Source organism: Mustela nivalis (genome assembly GCF_964662115.1).
Source record: "Mustela nivalis genome assembly, chromosome: 2".
Lineage (NCBI taxonomy): Eukaryota > Metazoa > Chordata > Mammalia > Carnivora > Mustelidae > Mustela > Mustela nivalis.
Window position 1 is genome coordinate 110,142,366 of NC_139021.1, and position 16,337 is coordinate 110,158,702.

The following is a 16,337-nucleotide window of genomic DNA, read 5'->3' on the forward strand; positions in this document are numbered from 1 at the left end:
TGAAGACCTTTGATTGGGGAGAAGTAAAGAAGAGAACATTTATCTAAAGGTCCTAACAAATTAATTTCCAGGGTGCTGAAGAAACATGAAAATGGTCTCAAAATCACTAGCTGTAATCTGTGATAAATTAGGAGAAGTGGGAGAGAGTTCAGACATGCAAGAATGAGAAAAGATTGCCTTCACTCTCCCAGGGGATGTATTCTGGCCAACTCTGATTCCCAGAAAAAGACTATATGATATCCCATAGCAGGTAGCTTCATAACCCTACAGAATAACTCATGGGAGGTCATCTTAAGTTTTGTTTTCCTGCACAATCACCTGACAAGTGCTTCACGTGGCATACGTATACCCTGAAGTATTTGAATAACTATGAAGAGACAGTTGAAGGATAATTTGTATGGCTACTGCTTGTACAAACTGAACCAAGCTCATTTGATTAGACACCGTTTATAGAGTACCCGCCATATGCAAAATGCCGTGGTAGGGAAATGGCAGACGGGAGGGGCACAGAGAAAAGAATTGGCCTTGAGAAAGGAAAATACCGAGGGTATTATCAAGTATAAAATCTGTGAACGCCACCTAATGAGAGGAAGTAGCATGGCCTTACGGGAACATCATAGCATGAGGAGTTAGAATATTTGAAAATGTGCTCATCCTGGTTTCTGCCAACTCAGTGGACACCCTTGAGCAAGTGACGTCAAGTCTTGACCGGTGTTCCGTGTCTGTAACATGAGAGGTTAAGGTCCCTGGAAGGAATGGAGTTGTGGTCTCTCAGTTTACAGAGCATCACCAAGAGGGACTTTGGAGAAGACAGTTTGATGTCCTAGCTCTGTGCTGCCCTTTACTAAAGCCACTAGTCACATTGTGGCTATTGAGCACTTGAACTAGGACAAGTCCAAACTGAGATGTGCTCTAAGTGTAAGTGACACACCAGATTTTGAAGACTTAGTATAAAAAATAGAATGTAAAATATCTCATCGGTAGTTTTTTTTAATAGGAATTACTGGTTAAAAAGATAAGTTTTAGATACATGGGTTTATATGAAAATATTATTAATTTTATCTATATTTTAAAAAAATATATGGTTCCTAGAGAATTTAAAATTATAGATATGGCTTAGATTAGAAAGTGGACAGTGCTGTCCGAGCTAACAGTTTCCAACCAAAGAATAGTAACTTGAAGAAGAACCTAACTTTACTTTTAACTGTTCTTTCTGAGGTTTGCAGACAGAGCGTGGGTCCCAGTTTTGACCAGAGGGCCTCCCGGAAGACTCCGTCTGGTCTCTGTTGTGTTATCAGTCTGCACTTTGAGGAATGCTAGGGCCCCACGAGCTCTCCTCCCATGATTTGTCCGCAGTAGGCGAGGGTCAGGTTCCAAAGGGACAGCTGCTATGGGACACAAGAAACTTTCTCTCCCCTTCTTCATTCAAGCAGCAGACTGTTCAGCGTGCACTGACTGAATAAAGTAATGAGCATACGAAATTTGTGTGCGTTTTTGTTTAAGGTTCAGGCTTTGGACCGGCTCAGGCCACCGGGCGGATTCTTGGTGTCACCGTTCACCAGCCCTGTGCCCTGCCTCCCCCTCGCAGAGCCTCTGGCTCTTCAGTCTGAAGCAGGAGAGCTGCGTGTGCCACCATGTTTTGAAGAAGCTTCCGAGTCACTCTCAGTCCAGGCCTCCCGGCTATCTGAGTCCTCGCAGTATGAGTAGGGGGAAGTGTGTGTCCGCCCTGACCCGCAGGAGTCTGCCACTGAGGGCTGGGCCATGAGCAGAGGGGCTTCTCCTCATCCAGATCTCCCTGGCAAACCCGGCCTCCTCCTGGGTCCGGCTCTCTCCTGCTCCACAAACCTTCTCTGCCTGCGCTTTCTGTCCCTCCCACTTCCCCTGTTCTCCCTCAGCCCTACCCCCGGCCTTTTCCTAAATAAATAAAGACTCTCAACTTCCTGCCCTTCTATCATCAACCCACACTCTCCCTCTTTCTTTTATTTTTTATTTTTTTTTAAAGATTTTATTTATTTATTTGACATAGAGAGATCACAAGTAGGCAGAGAGGCAGGCAGAGAGAGAGAGAGGAGGAAGCAGGCTCCCTGCTGAGCAGAGAGCCCAATATGGGACTCGATCCCAGGACCCTGAGATCATGACCTGAGCCGAAGGCAGCGGCTTAACCCACTGAGCCACCCAGGCACCCCACACTCTCCCTCTTTCAATCTGCTTCCCTGTGATGCAAAAGGAAAAACCCTCTTCCTCTTGTGTAAGGCCAGCTTTTTTACTGTGCTCCTTGTCCTCCCTTTCTTGGGACCTAGGTCATGTCTTCTTGAATTATCTCTTTTTCATCTCATTTTTGACATTTTAATCTCCTTTGGGTCATTTCTTAGAGCCTATTAGATATCCTTTTCTTCCCCCTCTTTTTTTTTTTTTTTTTTAGTAAAAGGAGAAAAAGAAAACCTTTATCTTGCATTCTACTTACATAGCACTCTCTTTATTTTGTATTAATTTTTTATTTCTTTAAATTTATTTTTTGTTGACGTAGAGTTGACACACTGTGACATTACTTTCAAGTACACAACATAGTGATTTGACGTCTCTATACTGATGCTATGCTCACCACACATGTCACTACCATCTGTCACCACGGAATGCTATTACAATATCATTGGCTATATTCCCTACGCTCTGCCTCATATTCCCATGACTTACTCATTCCATGACTAGAAGCTGTGTCTCCCACCTCCCTTCACCCATTTTGCCCATTCCCCATCCCCCTTTTCTCTCTTTTTAAAAATCAAGTTAAAAAAGAAGAATCTACCCTTGTTTTGACTTCCTCATATCTCACTCACTCACTTTTCTATTTCTAGTACTTATCATATTAATTCAGTTACAAAAGCACGTTCAAGAATCACCTGTAGAATAATACACCGATTTAGAACTACTCCGGACCTCACGCAATCATCAATCAAGTCAAAGGTAAGAATAGACAGATGTTCAGATATTTAGGGATTCCGAATTTTTATCACCTATGCAACCTTTCCTGGCAAGGTATGGGAGAACGTGTCCTGGGAAAATGCGGAAGTAAACCAAGAAAGAGGAAGACATGGGATCTGGGAAAGGGGAGGGAGAACAGCAAAAGGAAGTCCTAAAAATAGAACGACAGAGCAGGCCTAGAGGAAAACCAGTCCAGACTTAAACAGAAACGTCGAGTCCTCGGGGAGGCCTCAGGTCTCCAGGAGGAGTGGAACCAGTGTTTTTGGAGTGCAGGCAAAAAGTTATCAGGAGGTAGGTGACACAGATGCTGGAGAATCTTGGAAAAAGCATGTAAGAGTATTAGAGGTACACTGAAATTCAAGCAAATGCAACACAAATCTCCTGGTAACTGCTGATCTACTCTGGGTCTCAATAGATGTGTACAGTGGACATTTCGTATTAACAAAACCATGTAATACGTTTGTGTGTGTGTGTGTGTGTGTGACTGGCTTCTTTCACTTAGTGTGACATTTGCAAGTTTCATCCATGTGATATCTCACCCCTTTCTGTGGCTGAATACTATTCCATTGTTTGGATATACCACTTTTCATTTGCATTAGAATCTTAAACTCTCTTGTTAACAATATGTTATTGAATGAACAGTATACATTACAACACAAGTCCTTGTTGTGTTGTGAATTTGAAAAGGTCTATTTTTAACACGTTTTCTGAGAATATTTAGATATGAATTAAGTACATGTAGGGGAATCAAGAAATCATGCCAGCTGCCTCAGAACTTTTGGCAAAGATGGTAACTTATGTATACATTTCTGAAGCTCTTCTCAGAATTGGAAATGGCCAAGAGACATTAAAGAAATAAAAACAAAATACCCCCAACTAATTTGTTTTGAAACCAGGGAATGATGCCAACCACATTTCAAAGAATTTCAAAATTCAAAGAATTTCTATTAAGTACAGAGCAGTGGGACCAGACGAAGTGACAGAGAGAGAAGGAAATCCTAAAGCCCTATCAGCACCCCCTAAGTTAAAGTGATCAAAGTTGAGAATGAGGATGGGATAGGTGGCTAAAATAAGAACATGACACATGGCTTACGGTAATGAAAAGCAAATTGGGGATTTTCTCTGATCCATCTTCTCAGTAACTCAGGGTTTCACATGGAGGCAGATAAGGACTTTCCCAAACAGAGTGGTATTAACGTCTACTTTCTTCTCTAGAGGATGGAGGGCTGTTTCATGTGAGCGGATGTATCAAGAGTGGTTACCAAGCCAACAGCAAACTGATGTGGAGAATTGCCTTCCTACAACAGAGAATGAAATATGGAAGTCAACCAACAAAGACAAATTAGCCCAGTGCAGTGGGACCCGGGGGCAGACTCTGGCCTCAGTTCTTTCCAGTCTTCTGTAGACTTCTTTTGGAATGGTTTTGAGAACACAAGTCAGCTCTCCAGCTGGATCTACTCATCTCTCTTTCTGTGCTTTTACCCATGGTGCCCTCATCCATTCACGTGATGTGAGACACCTTCCGTAACCCGAGGACTCCCAAATTTATATTTCTATCCAAGATTTCCCTTCAAAGTCCCAAGCTTGTCTATTTTTCAAATGGCATCACAATTGTGTCCCAAACCTGACTCCTGATTCTCACCCTTAAACCTGTTTCTCTGCTGAGAGCGTGGCATTATCCACTCCATTGCTTGAACCTAAAGCCTAGCAATTTCTTCCTCTTATTTAATGAAACCCTCTATGCCACATTTGATCCAGTTCACTTAATCCAAAATTCCAATTCCAAAAATACATCTTGAATCCTTTTGCCAATATCTGAACTACTGTGACTTCTCATTCGGATCACTGACTTTGCATCCTAACAGACTTGTTTTCCACCTTGTGCTTCCCAGGAGCAGCCACGGTAGATCTAAAGTCTCAGTCAGACCATGCACTCCTTTCCTTGAACATCTTAGTAACTTCTTATAGCATCTCCGAGAACATCCAAGCCTGGGAGTGACCTGGTTTTGTCCATCTCTTTCACTTTAGATCGTGTAGAGTGATTAGCACAGAGAAGAGCAAGAGCGTTCCCAGCCTCAGGGCATTTGCACCTGCTGTGCTTCATACCTGCCTAGTTCACACCTATCCTTTCTTTATCTGGATTGCTCATTTTCATCTTCCAAGTCTCATCTTAACTGTCACTTCCCAGGAGGTCTAGCGCATCACCCAGTGAAAGGCAGACTCCTCCCCCTTTGGTATTCTCTCTTGAAGGACTCCCTTCCTTTTCTTTAATAGCTTGCCCCAGTTCATACTGGATATTTGGTTTCTTGCTTGTTTATAGTCTCATTCACAGCAGGGAATGGGACTGGCAGCCACTCCTAGGATTTTTTTTTTCCCCTTTCACCATTTTCCTTCTGGTGCCTGACATGTGGAGATCTTCTACTAATATATTTTCCAATTAAGTGAATGACTTAAAAAATAAGCAAACATCAATAGAACAAGACAGAAATGAGATAGATGAAAAAACTCTGCCGCAGAGAGAATTAGAGGATCGCCATAGCTTTTGAAACCAGGGGATGAAAGCATTTCAGGAAAGAGGGAAATCCCAGGGAGCATTCGCTTAATTCTCTCAGGGCACTGGGAGAAATCATGAATTCTTACAGAAGAGCTAAAAGATGTTATGGTAAGACAACAAAATGGGAGAGAAAGGGAAATGCAAGGGGATGGTAGGACCGTGGCAGAAACTGCAACAGCATTGGAAGCAACAAGGAGCAATGTCGCCGCTGCAGAGAATAAGGTCAGTTCAGTGAAAGGCGAGTGTAAGGCGCTCTGAGAACACAGAGGAAAATGACAACGAGAACAGAGAACTGGAAGGAACATCCCGGACCTGCAACGGGTAGACAAAGGAAAGGTGCAACGTGGATCAATGGCGGTCCTGACAGGGAGAGAGGAAAGGGAGCAAGGCTGCTTCTGAACTCAAGAAAGGTCCAGATACGCCCGTGCATGAATTCATGACAAGATTAACAGCACCTGGAAACAGCTTGGTGACTTTCTTGAATTCAGGCTTACGGAATTACTTACTTACACTTGCCGAGCAGAGTCCTACTAGTGATGGGAACATGAGCTTTGGGTGGGCAGGGGTCTGTGCACAGTAGGTACTCAATAAATATATGCCAGTTTTAACATAAAAAGTTATATACTCGTGTAAAAATCAGCAATGGGAGGAAGGATTGCAGTCTTTTTGCTGACATACACAAGCCTCAGTAAAATTACTATAATAAAATTATATGCACTGGACAACAAAATATATACTACAAACTCTACTTGTAATCTGTGAACAGAAGAATCAAAACAACAGTGGAAAGAAACCTTAGCATAATTCCTTTGAGTTTTTACCTAATCAGAGAGACAAAAGTATCTGTAATTATAGATAAATTGAGTAATAGAAATAATACTTAAAAATATGTAACAAATTTTATTCTTTATTAAAAAAAAGTCTTCTTTTTTTTAAAGTTCCTGGAACACTAAATGACAAATCTTTAGTTAAAAATATCTCATGTGTATAATATAATTTTATTTTTAAAATTCTGCATGCATGTATACAAATATATTTTTCTGGGTAAAAATAATGCAAGATGGAGACAGCAGTAGGAAAAGTATTTTCTCTGGGTGGTGGGATTTCTTTTTGGGGGGGCATTCCAGTTTTTAAAATTATTTTTATTTAAATTCTAGTTAGTTAACATACAGTGCAGTGCAGGTTTCAGGAGTAGAATTGAGTGGTTCATCCCTTACCTACCGCACCCAGTGCTCATCACAACTCGTGTCCTCCCTCAGACCCATCTGGGGGGTGAGATTTCTAATTATTAAACATTTTCCTTTTATTTATATGAAATTTCTATCCTTTCTACAGTGAAGTTGTATTACTTGGATAATTAAAAAAGCAAAGGGGGGAAGCTAGCCAGCTGATACTCACATGAAATATTATTAGTAAAGAGATGGTCCGTCCTAAGAGAGGGGTAGCCAGGAAGACAGAGGAGACGTGTGTACAGACAACAAAACCTTCAGTGGGGCTTGGGAAACTTTACTAAAGTGTAAGAATTGAGAGAAATCCAAGCCAAAACGTTCTATATGGAAAAGGCTGCGAAGGGTGCCAGCGCCCATCGTAGGCAGAAGGTTTTCCCAAGCACAGCATTCCACAAGGTAAAGAACAGAAACAGAAATAATCTCAAAGGAATATGGATATTAAAATAAACATAACCTTGGAAGGACTATGTGATGCTGCTGCTGGTTTGGGGAAGTGAAGAAGACTTCCGTCCTCTGGGAGTGGTAAGAGACAGGGCGGCATAGTAAAAAGATCTCTGTAGCATTAGACGTTCTTGAATGTGAGGGCAGGGTCTGCCCCTCAGACCTAGCAACCTGATTACTGAGGTTACTAGGTTACTAGGTTACCTCAGACTAGTAACCTGATTACTGAGATGTCTCTGATGCTCAGTTTTCTCATCTATAAAATAGGGATAAGGCTACTTACTTTGGATGCTTGGTATATTGAATTATCCAAAGAAAGTCTGTGAACACATGTGGATAAACATATCTGTATGCATGTATAAGTACATATATATATATACGTATGTACATAGTATCAGGCACAAGTGAACCTGGGGTTGGTTAGGAAAGAAATGGGGCTGGATCTTGAGGAATTAATTCGGTCTGTACATGTGGAGCACGAAACACAACAGGCAGAGGGGCACAGAGTACTTGTGTCTACCTTCACAGAGCTGACACACGGCACCTTACACGGAAGCCAAAATCTGGATCATGGATCTGCAGGCGGGAGGGAGACAGCTAACAAACCCCTCCCTCCTGCATTACGAGGGAGGCTGGGAAAAGCCAGAGGAGAAAAATAACAAACCGTTCACAGAGAATTATTTGACTTTATTCGATCAACAATGATCACAGCCTCATTTTTCTTCTCCCGATCGTCCAAGCCCATTACTGGGAAGGGCAATGCAGGCGCGGAGAATTGAGAAGGTGGGGCTGGGAAGCTGGTAAAAACCCCAAATGTTCCTGGGTTTATTTCTGCCTGCTTGTCCGGGACCAGTGTTTCACAAAAGGAGTGAGAAATGAGTAACCACATGCTGGGCAAGATGTTCCTGAGAATGTCAGGAAGCTTGTTTGTCAACCTTAATTGACAACTGATGTTTCAGGACAAAGCGTGATTCTCATAATTTAATGGGACAGCATTGCTACTTAATGCCAGAGGGGGCAAGAGCGACTATAGGGCCAAAGCCTGTAGAAAGGAGAAATACGGACAAAATAATCCCCTTTTTGTTTTAGGAAAATGTAAAGTGGTGCCCCAGGATTATTGGCAAATATTATCATCTTTGAAAGCTACTACTTAACACAAATTCCGGGAAACCAGAGACTTCTGGGTAATGTGAATCACAAGGAAAGAATGCCCTATTCTGTGGCTGCAACTTTTTAATGGAATACTGGTTGATTTTGAGTGAAGAAGGCCAGGGGTCAGGGTCAGGTTGGGAGAATTTCCTGCCTGTTTCTGTCAAGGCGCCTCCGCAAGACACTTCTTTCTTGGCCGTCTTGAAAAGTTTCCTGGGATCACCCACATGTGGGAGCCACCCATACCTCTAGGGGCAGGGCTCCCCTTTTTCTCTACATGGCTTAACTGAGGGTAGAGCTCAATAGCTCTGTGTGGACCTCTGTGTGCTGCAATGGATTCTGAAGAAGATCTTTTCTGCATCAGTTCCTAATGAAGAGTTCTGTGGTAGGAAAGGACAGGGTGGGGACTGGGGCAGAAGGGTGCTTCCAAAGAGAGGGCCAGACTTGGAGGGCTCAACGTTTCTATTAGAGTCAAGGAATGATAGACAGCAATTTGGGGTTCGAGCATCGGTGGAGGGCAGGTGTGCAGGGGATGAAGCTGGGAAGAGTTTGGGACCTCCTAGCGCTTAGGGAGAGGAGCTGGCCCCAGCTAGGATGGAGAGAGTGCCCCTAGAAGTCCCCTCCTGGATCCATACCGGTGCAAATATGGTGGAAGGGGGAGCCTGAGGAGAGGGAGGTCAGTTAGGAGAAGGAGAGAGTGAGGGGGAAGGGCAGGACTTGCCAGGGTGGAGCACACAGAGAGGAGGGGGACCCAGCGACATCAAGAACGTGGAATGGATAGGATTTGGTGATTTCAGTGCAAATGATGAAGGAAGATGAGGCAAGCCCCGTTGGATGCCAGTGGTGCTCTTTACCCAACAGGAGCAGGGAACTTCTTATTTACTTCTCTGATATTTTCTCTGTACGCTGATGCTTATTTTTGGCTGCTAGTGGAATCTGAAACGGAGAAAGCTAAAGATGGCTGACTGGTTGCTGCCCCATTGCTGACAGGAAGAGAGTAGATAGAACAGCCACTGCTTTCCCTGTGAGCCAGCTTTGTTCCTGGGGGAGAGACACGTATCCCAGCACGGAATCACGAGATCACCTGGCAGCGGTGGACTGGAGGTGGGTCCAGATGCCAAGGGGCTGAAGGGGGAGCCCACCTCTACCTCTGCCTGGGTGGACGTGGAAGTTGGGCATTTGTGAGGGCTTCCAAGAGGAAGCGACTCTTGAACTGAGGCTTGAGGGACACGTGGGCGTTCTGTGGGTTGAAAAGTGAGATGAGAAGTGGGTAAAGACATTGCATATGAGAGAACATGGCAAAGTCGGGCGATGGCAAATGGCGCAGTCTGGCCGAAGGCTCGTGTGAGCAGAGGGAAAGTGTGAAATGAAGCTAAGAAGGAAATCAGGGGCAGAGCAGGAAGGGCCTTGAGGCAATGACAGGAAGTTACAGTCTTTGCCTTGTAGCTGATGGGGAGATGTTGGGGAGCTTTGAGGAGAATTACAGATGCCATTCTCTCGCCTACTCACGCACTCACCAGATGTTACCCAAGTTCCATGTTGGACCACTATGGCAGCAGAGTGAGGGGGGGCAAAGAAAAGATGTTTAGCGGAGAACACCAGCTGTTTTCCCAAATGTACGTCTTCTGCCGGGATACACAGCTAGATGACAGTTCTCTGTCTTTCTTGCTGCTAGGTGTGGCCATGTGTCCTTATGCCAGTCTACGCCATGTGTGCAGAAGGGAGTTGTGCTGCATCCTGGCAAGGGCCTTTGAGACCTCTCCTGTGCTAGGCTTTATGCTTTTCTTCCTACCGGCCAACTGAGTTGAGACCTTGGAAACCAAGTCTGAAAGATCCTGGTGCTGCCATGAACATAGGCCTCCCTACTCTCTGGAATCGCAACCTGGACTGTTATGTGAGTCAGAAATAAACATTTATTATGTTGAGTCATTGTGTGTTTGGATCTATTCCCACAGCTTAGCTATCCTAAGCGTACACAGTTGGTGTGAAGAAAATGGAGGTCTCAGCTAGGGCCATGATGGTTTTCAGATTTGAGGATGGTCCCACCACTTCCGGTTGTCTTTTCTGAGGTTTGGAAGGAAGCCCCAGGCTTAAGCAGGAGGGATCCTAAGACGGATCAAGAGCTGGAGGCCATCTCCTGCCATCGCTTGTGGAAGTTACTAAGTGCTGTGTGCCACTGTTTCTTGTTAGTGAGAAGGCAGGAGAACGTGTTGCTGAAGTCATTTTGGTGGTGTCTAAGGCAATTCCCTCCAGGATTCCTTCCCCTTTTGCTTCGGCACGTTCAAAGAACTTTCTGGCTCTGCCTCGACTTGTCCCCGACCACTGAGCTCTTAGTGACTCTCCTTGTTCTTCCAGATGTTGACATGCATGGGCACCATCTACATAACACATTCAAGCTTTTCCCACCTTACAAGTCAAGTCGCTGGTGCCACGCAGCCCCTCCTCTAGCTACAGCGTGCTCTGTTCTCTCTCATCTCCCGTGTGGGAAGCCAGGACTCTTCTCCAGCGAGCCCTCCAGAGCTGTTTCACACAAGCCTACCAGCTTAATTCCTTCTTTGCCAAACCCCGTGGATATTACCCAGTCCTTATTCCTGGTGACCTTGAAGGTCTCCCCTCAGCTTCCCTGACTGCAAACTCTAAACCTTAGTAGGAGCGTGACTCCAATAACTCAATAATAGAATACATAAATATTCATGTATATGTATGTACATTTACACAGGAATATACAAAACGGCCAAGGAAATGTTAACACTGCTTGTGAACTATTAATCACGTATAATCACGTATTGATGGAGCCAAGGCCCCCCTCCCAGTCTTCGTATTTCTCCAATCTGTGTGGAGGGTCTTGCGTTCTCTTTTACTCTTCATAGAGTTTTTCTCTGGTATATGTTTCTTTCTCCTAGTTTCTTGTGCTTGTTGGATTTATCCCTGTTGTCCTAAAAATCTGGCAGTCATCTGCATTTGGTCTATCACCTTGATTCAATTCCAATACCACTCCTGCTGTACTTAACGAAAAAAAAAATTTATGTCTATTTTAGATCTTTCTGTCCTATTCCAGTCTCTTTTTTGGACTGATAATTTTTATTAATTGCTTTGTTTTTTTTTTTTTTAGTCCAATAGTGATATTAGATACAGACCACAATTTTAGCTCCTTCCCCAAAGCTCCCTCTCGCTTTTCTTTTCGTTGTCTTTTTTCATTGACTAGAAATTCCAGATTGCGTTAGACATGGTAAGAGAGGACATCTTTATCTTATTTTTGGTGTTAGTGGGACTCATTTTTTTCACCATGTATATCATATTAGCTGCTGGCTGTACATAGGAATTCTTTATCTTGTTTGGGTTCTATCTCTTTGTTCCCTCTCTTTCTAGGTTACTGAACAAGTAAAAAAAAAAAAAAGTGTTGATGTCGTATTTTTATCCAATTCCTTTTGACCTTCATGCAGAAGTGAGTTTCTCCCCATTTAACTTAATCAAATAAATACATTTCCTAATGGAGAGAGGTCATCTGTTACCCTGGTCTTCTTGCTTTGTGTCCAACTGTCACTGCAGAGTAGGATGAAAACAAGACCCTGAGTGACAAGTGACAGGACATCCCCCGCCCATTAGGAGGGCAAGATGGATAGACTGCAGTCTGATTTTCTAGTTGTCGTTGTTGTGTTTTTTTCCCAGTCACAACAAGTTTTCATTACCCTCTGAGAGCAGAAGCCCGCCCCACAGAGAACAGGAGTCTGATCAGGCAGCTTCCAGGCCAGGACCTCAGGGCCCTGTTGCAGCCATGGAACAAGACAGAGCCACCTGGGGAACAGGATAGAAGCTATCTCTCTGGCTCTTCACCAACCACATAACCAGGTGTAGACATGGCATGTTTTCTCCTCATCAGCTCAACATGCCCAGAAGGGAGGCAGGGGCCGAGGTAATGAGGACCTTCTACTGTTGCTTCTCACCTTCTCCCCCTTTTCCGAGTAGGGGCTTTGATTCTGCACTAGTTCATATCTGACAACTGCCCTTAATCCTAAACCTTAGGACTAAGCCTCAGGAGTTCCAACAGCGATGGGCAAATCCTTCTCTTATGAGCGGTAGTTGGCAAAGGTGGCCAATTATCTCAGGTGTTCACAATTATTTCCTGGACCTTTCCCACAGAGTAGACCCTAATGAGTTATATGGGAGGGAGACTCTCCTTTTTTTTAAAGAAAGAATTCAGCAGTCATGGAAGTTGAGCCATCTTTCCATGAGTGTGTGATCCTAAATCCTGTCTTAATATTTAACTGTAAAGTAAGGCAATAGCTTAAAACATTTTAAGGTCCTAGTGAGGAGCCCAGTAGGCTAGGTTATCAAACTGTGGAAGAGACTTCCCAGTGTGCTCGCTACCCCAAACAGACGTGGTGAGGGAAGAACTGGGAGCTCTGCCACCCTCACCCCCTCCAGCATCTTTCGCATTGGACCCTGGAGGGCTCCTGGTGGGCTCTAATCACTGCCCTGCTAGAAGGAAAAACTTCTCCTCATGAGTGGTCACACCTACCACGTGACTGATTGCTACGAAGACCGCCCCCTCACACTAACACAGAACAAGCCGGGTGGGAGCCTTGATTAGGCTGCTCAGGGACCGTGCACAGGGTTTTTGGGTAGATCACACTGCTCTTTCAGCAAGGTAGAATGGGGGCTGAGAGGTCCAGCCAGTCAGGAAATGGACATGAAGATCCCAGGTCAAGTGAGACCAAGAGAGGAGGGCAAGGGGATCAGGTGAGAAGCAAGAGAGGACTTAAAAAGCCAAGGGCAGGTGAACATTATGAGGGAGGAAAGACTGTGAGGGAACAGGACAGACAGTGGAGGACAAGAAGGAAGGAACAGGTGTGCTGAGTAATGTGGGTGAGTCTAAGGAAATAATGGCCTAGGTTCTAGAAGTTTCCAGGCTGTGGTTCTCGGGAGGCACCCAGGTGTGCTTTTCCTTCTTGTTCTTGGATTTCTGTGACAGTCCTATGGATTCTCAAACAACTGACCTGTGTATGTTAGCTTGCGTGTTCTCGCAGCCAGAAGACCCAGCCCTAGACCCTGAGCATAAGAGAACCTCCTTTTGTAGGCAGTGGAACCGCAAAACTCTGTCTTTCCCCTCATCCTGTTTTTCCTAATTCTTCCACCTCACAGGAATCCCACAGGTTCAAAGCATGGCTAGGAATGTCTGGAGCTTGAGGATTTGAAGGTCACCAGCAGGACTGAGAGCTCGCTCTTCACACTCATGTCCACGAGGCTGGAGATCTTCTATCCCTGCAAGGAGGGCTCATTGAATGTTCTCAAGTTGCGAATGATTATCTACCAACAGTGCTGGGGAGCCAGTCTCCTTCCGTCCTACTTGTACCCCCCAAACTGGCCAGGACAGTCCCCCAATTCTCAGTCCCATTCCTTGGAAATAAAACAGCAAAAGAACAAAAGGTGAGAATTATTTCACTCAGCATAATCTCTTTGAGTCCTGTCCATGTTGCTACAAAAGTTGGGTATTCATCCTTGCTGATGGAGGCATCATACTCCACAGTGTATATGGACCACATTTTCCTTATCCATTCATCTGTTGAAGGGCTCGAAGAGATTATGCTGAGTGAAATAAGTCAAGCAGAGAGAGTCAATTATCACTTGAGAGATTGACAATTGACAAAGAGAGTCAATTTCACTTATTTGTGGAGCATAACAAATAGCATGGAGGACATGGGGAGATAGGAGAAGGGAGTTGGGGTAAATTGGAAGGGGAGGTGAACACTGAGAGACTATGGACTCTGAAAAACAATCTGGGGGTTTTGAAGGGGCGGGGGGTGGGAGGTTGGGGTATCAAGTGGTGGGTATTATAGAGGGCACGGATTGCGTGGAGCACTGGGTGTGGTGCAAAAATAATGAATACTGTTATGCTGAAAATAAATAAATTAATTTTTTAAAAAGGTGAGAATTAATTGTAGGAGATGGGCATATCAGGAGAAGATTTCCGATTGTGGCTCCGAGGAGAAAAGAGGGCCTGAATGTAATTTGAGTCAGCATGGAGAACTTTCCGTATGCCCTAGGATTCCCACACAGGCTCCCCCCGCACCCCGCGTGCTGACCTTAGGACCCATTTCACGGAGCAGCTCTTCTCAGATTGGGGCTCAAGGGTGGAGAGAAATTAGAGGGGCACGCCCAAGAAGAAAGGCATTCCCTGTGGAGAAAGAAGCACGGCAGAGGGTGCGGGGAGGGTCAGCATGCTATCTAGACGGAGAACTAAGGACAAGAAGGTAAACTGAGGCTCAATCCTGCCGCGCTCTGTGGGCGGGCAAAGTGGGCATCAGAGTTACAGGAATAGGAGAGGGATGTATCAGAGGCCCTGGGGAAGGGCTCGGCTTTGTAAGGACTGGAGTGAACATGATGGGGGAGGAGAGGCCCTTCTTGAATCACTTTAAAAACCTGCAGAGACTCAACTGACAGGTTTACCAACAGATGTAAACATACTCTGTCTCAGGGGTAGGCTCAAAAAGACACCGAGATCATGGCTAAATTAGACCGAATGTTTCATGTCTGCACTGGGGGAATGGTCTATGTCGCTAACATGTATGTCACTAAATCCTTGGATGTGCTTGTAATTTATATGAAAATGTTAAACAAAAACAAAAACAAAAAAACCCCAAACACCCCCGCCTCCCCAAACCAAAAAACAACAAAACCAACCCGGTCTCCCCCCTTTTTTTTTCCTAAGAGAGTTTAAGCTATCCTATGGTCTCTAGCCTTGGATTTTTAATTCACGGCAATGATTTTCAAATCAGTGAAACAATTCCTGCATATTATCAATTTCTGACTACAAATTAGAAAAATGCAAACCCTCTGTCTTAGCACCCGGCATCTCTGAGAAGACATTCTTTTCACAATGACATTTGAAGGCTTTCTGGAGGTGACCGATGGGACAGTCATTCTGAGTGAATTTAGAGATTTTAATTACTGTTGTATTTAATTGCAAGTGGGTGTTGTGGAAAAAAAAAAAAAGCTGTCAACAAAGGAAGTAATTATTCCAAAGCATTACATCTGCTCCCCGTTCTCTGTCAAAAATTTCTCACTAAAAATGTGTTTCTTTAAACGTAACTCAAAGCAGCTGATGGAATGTAAGACCATGGAAAGTTTCAAATCCCAGAGCAAATGCTGGGGACTTGACTCAGTGGCAAAAGACCTCCCCACCGTCCCTCATATCCCTTCCCGGGGCTTCCTATGTAAGTAAGTTCGGATGCCTGCCATTTTGTTTCCAAAGCTCAGTATTTTCTACTTAAACACTTCCTTTTCATAATACTTCTGGTGTCTTTGGAGTGTTATTACTGTTTGATTTTTCCCTTTTAATAATAACTCTGACTGTGGTACCTTTTTTTTTTTTTTTTAAGAGAGTGGACAGAGCAACACTAAAGCTACAGACAACTGTCCAGACAGGACAAACCCTCCCAGGATGCCTGTGTCAACAGCCAAGGCCAGCATATGGAAGGTAGCCTTTCCCAAGATCATTCCTCAGCGTCCTCTAGCCTGCTGGGAACCGCAAAGACACACACCATCCATAAGGCCCTAGGTACCTAATAGTTGAGCAGAAGACGAGGTCAAAACCCAGAGTTAGACCGACCCTTTCTGGAAGACAAAGAGGCAGCCGCCTTATCAGTGAATTTAATGAGCACCTATTTGTGTGTGTTAACTTTGCCAAATGCAGAAATCCCTGTCTCCAGGGTGTTTATGATATATTGACGAGACAAGGTGCATACAGACCAAAATGATTTAATTACCATCTCCCCAGGCAGAGGCTCCTAGATGATCTCCTCGGTGGAATGTCTCTTGTTCTTCCCCATTGGAGAACATCATGATTTTCCTCTTTTCTCCCCCCACATTCAGGACCCTTTTCTACAGATGTAATTGTACATTTATCGGCTTACCTGTTTCTTGTCTGTCTTCCCGTGCAGAGCTGAGCTGTAAGAACAATAAGGCGGGGGCTGTGTTCATTTTGC

General features: G+C 44.4%; 1 protein-coding gene and 1 pseudogene across 2 annotated transcripts in view; one reads left to right on the forward strand and one right to left on the reverse strand.

The window, feature by feature from the left end:
• LOC309859831 (lipase member K-like) overlaps positions 1-16,337 on the forward strand; it is a 596,159-nt gene that overhangs the window by 222,924 nt on the left and 356,898 nt on the right. The gene's annotated exons all lie outside the window — the stretch shown is intronic.
• Positions 3,638-16,337, reverse strand: part of LOC309859339 (renalase-like) — a 122,024-nt pseudogene continuing 109,324 nt past the window's right edge. The window contains exons 6-7 of the transcript in view: positions 16,266-16,299; positions 3,638-4,277 (exon numbers count right to left, since the gene is read on the reverse strand). The product of the transcript in view is annotated as a renalase-like (transcript). The remainder of the gene's footprint in view (positions 4,278-16,265; positions 16,300-16,337) is intronic.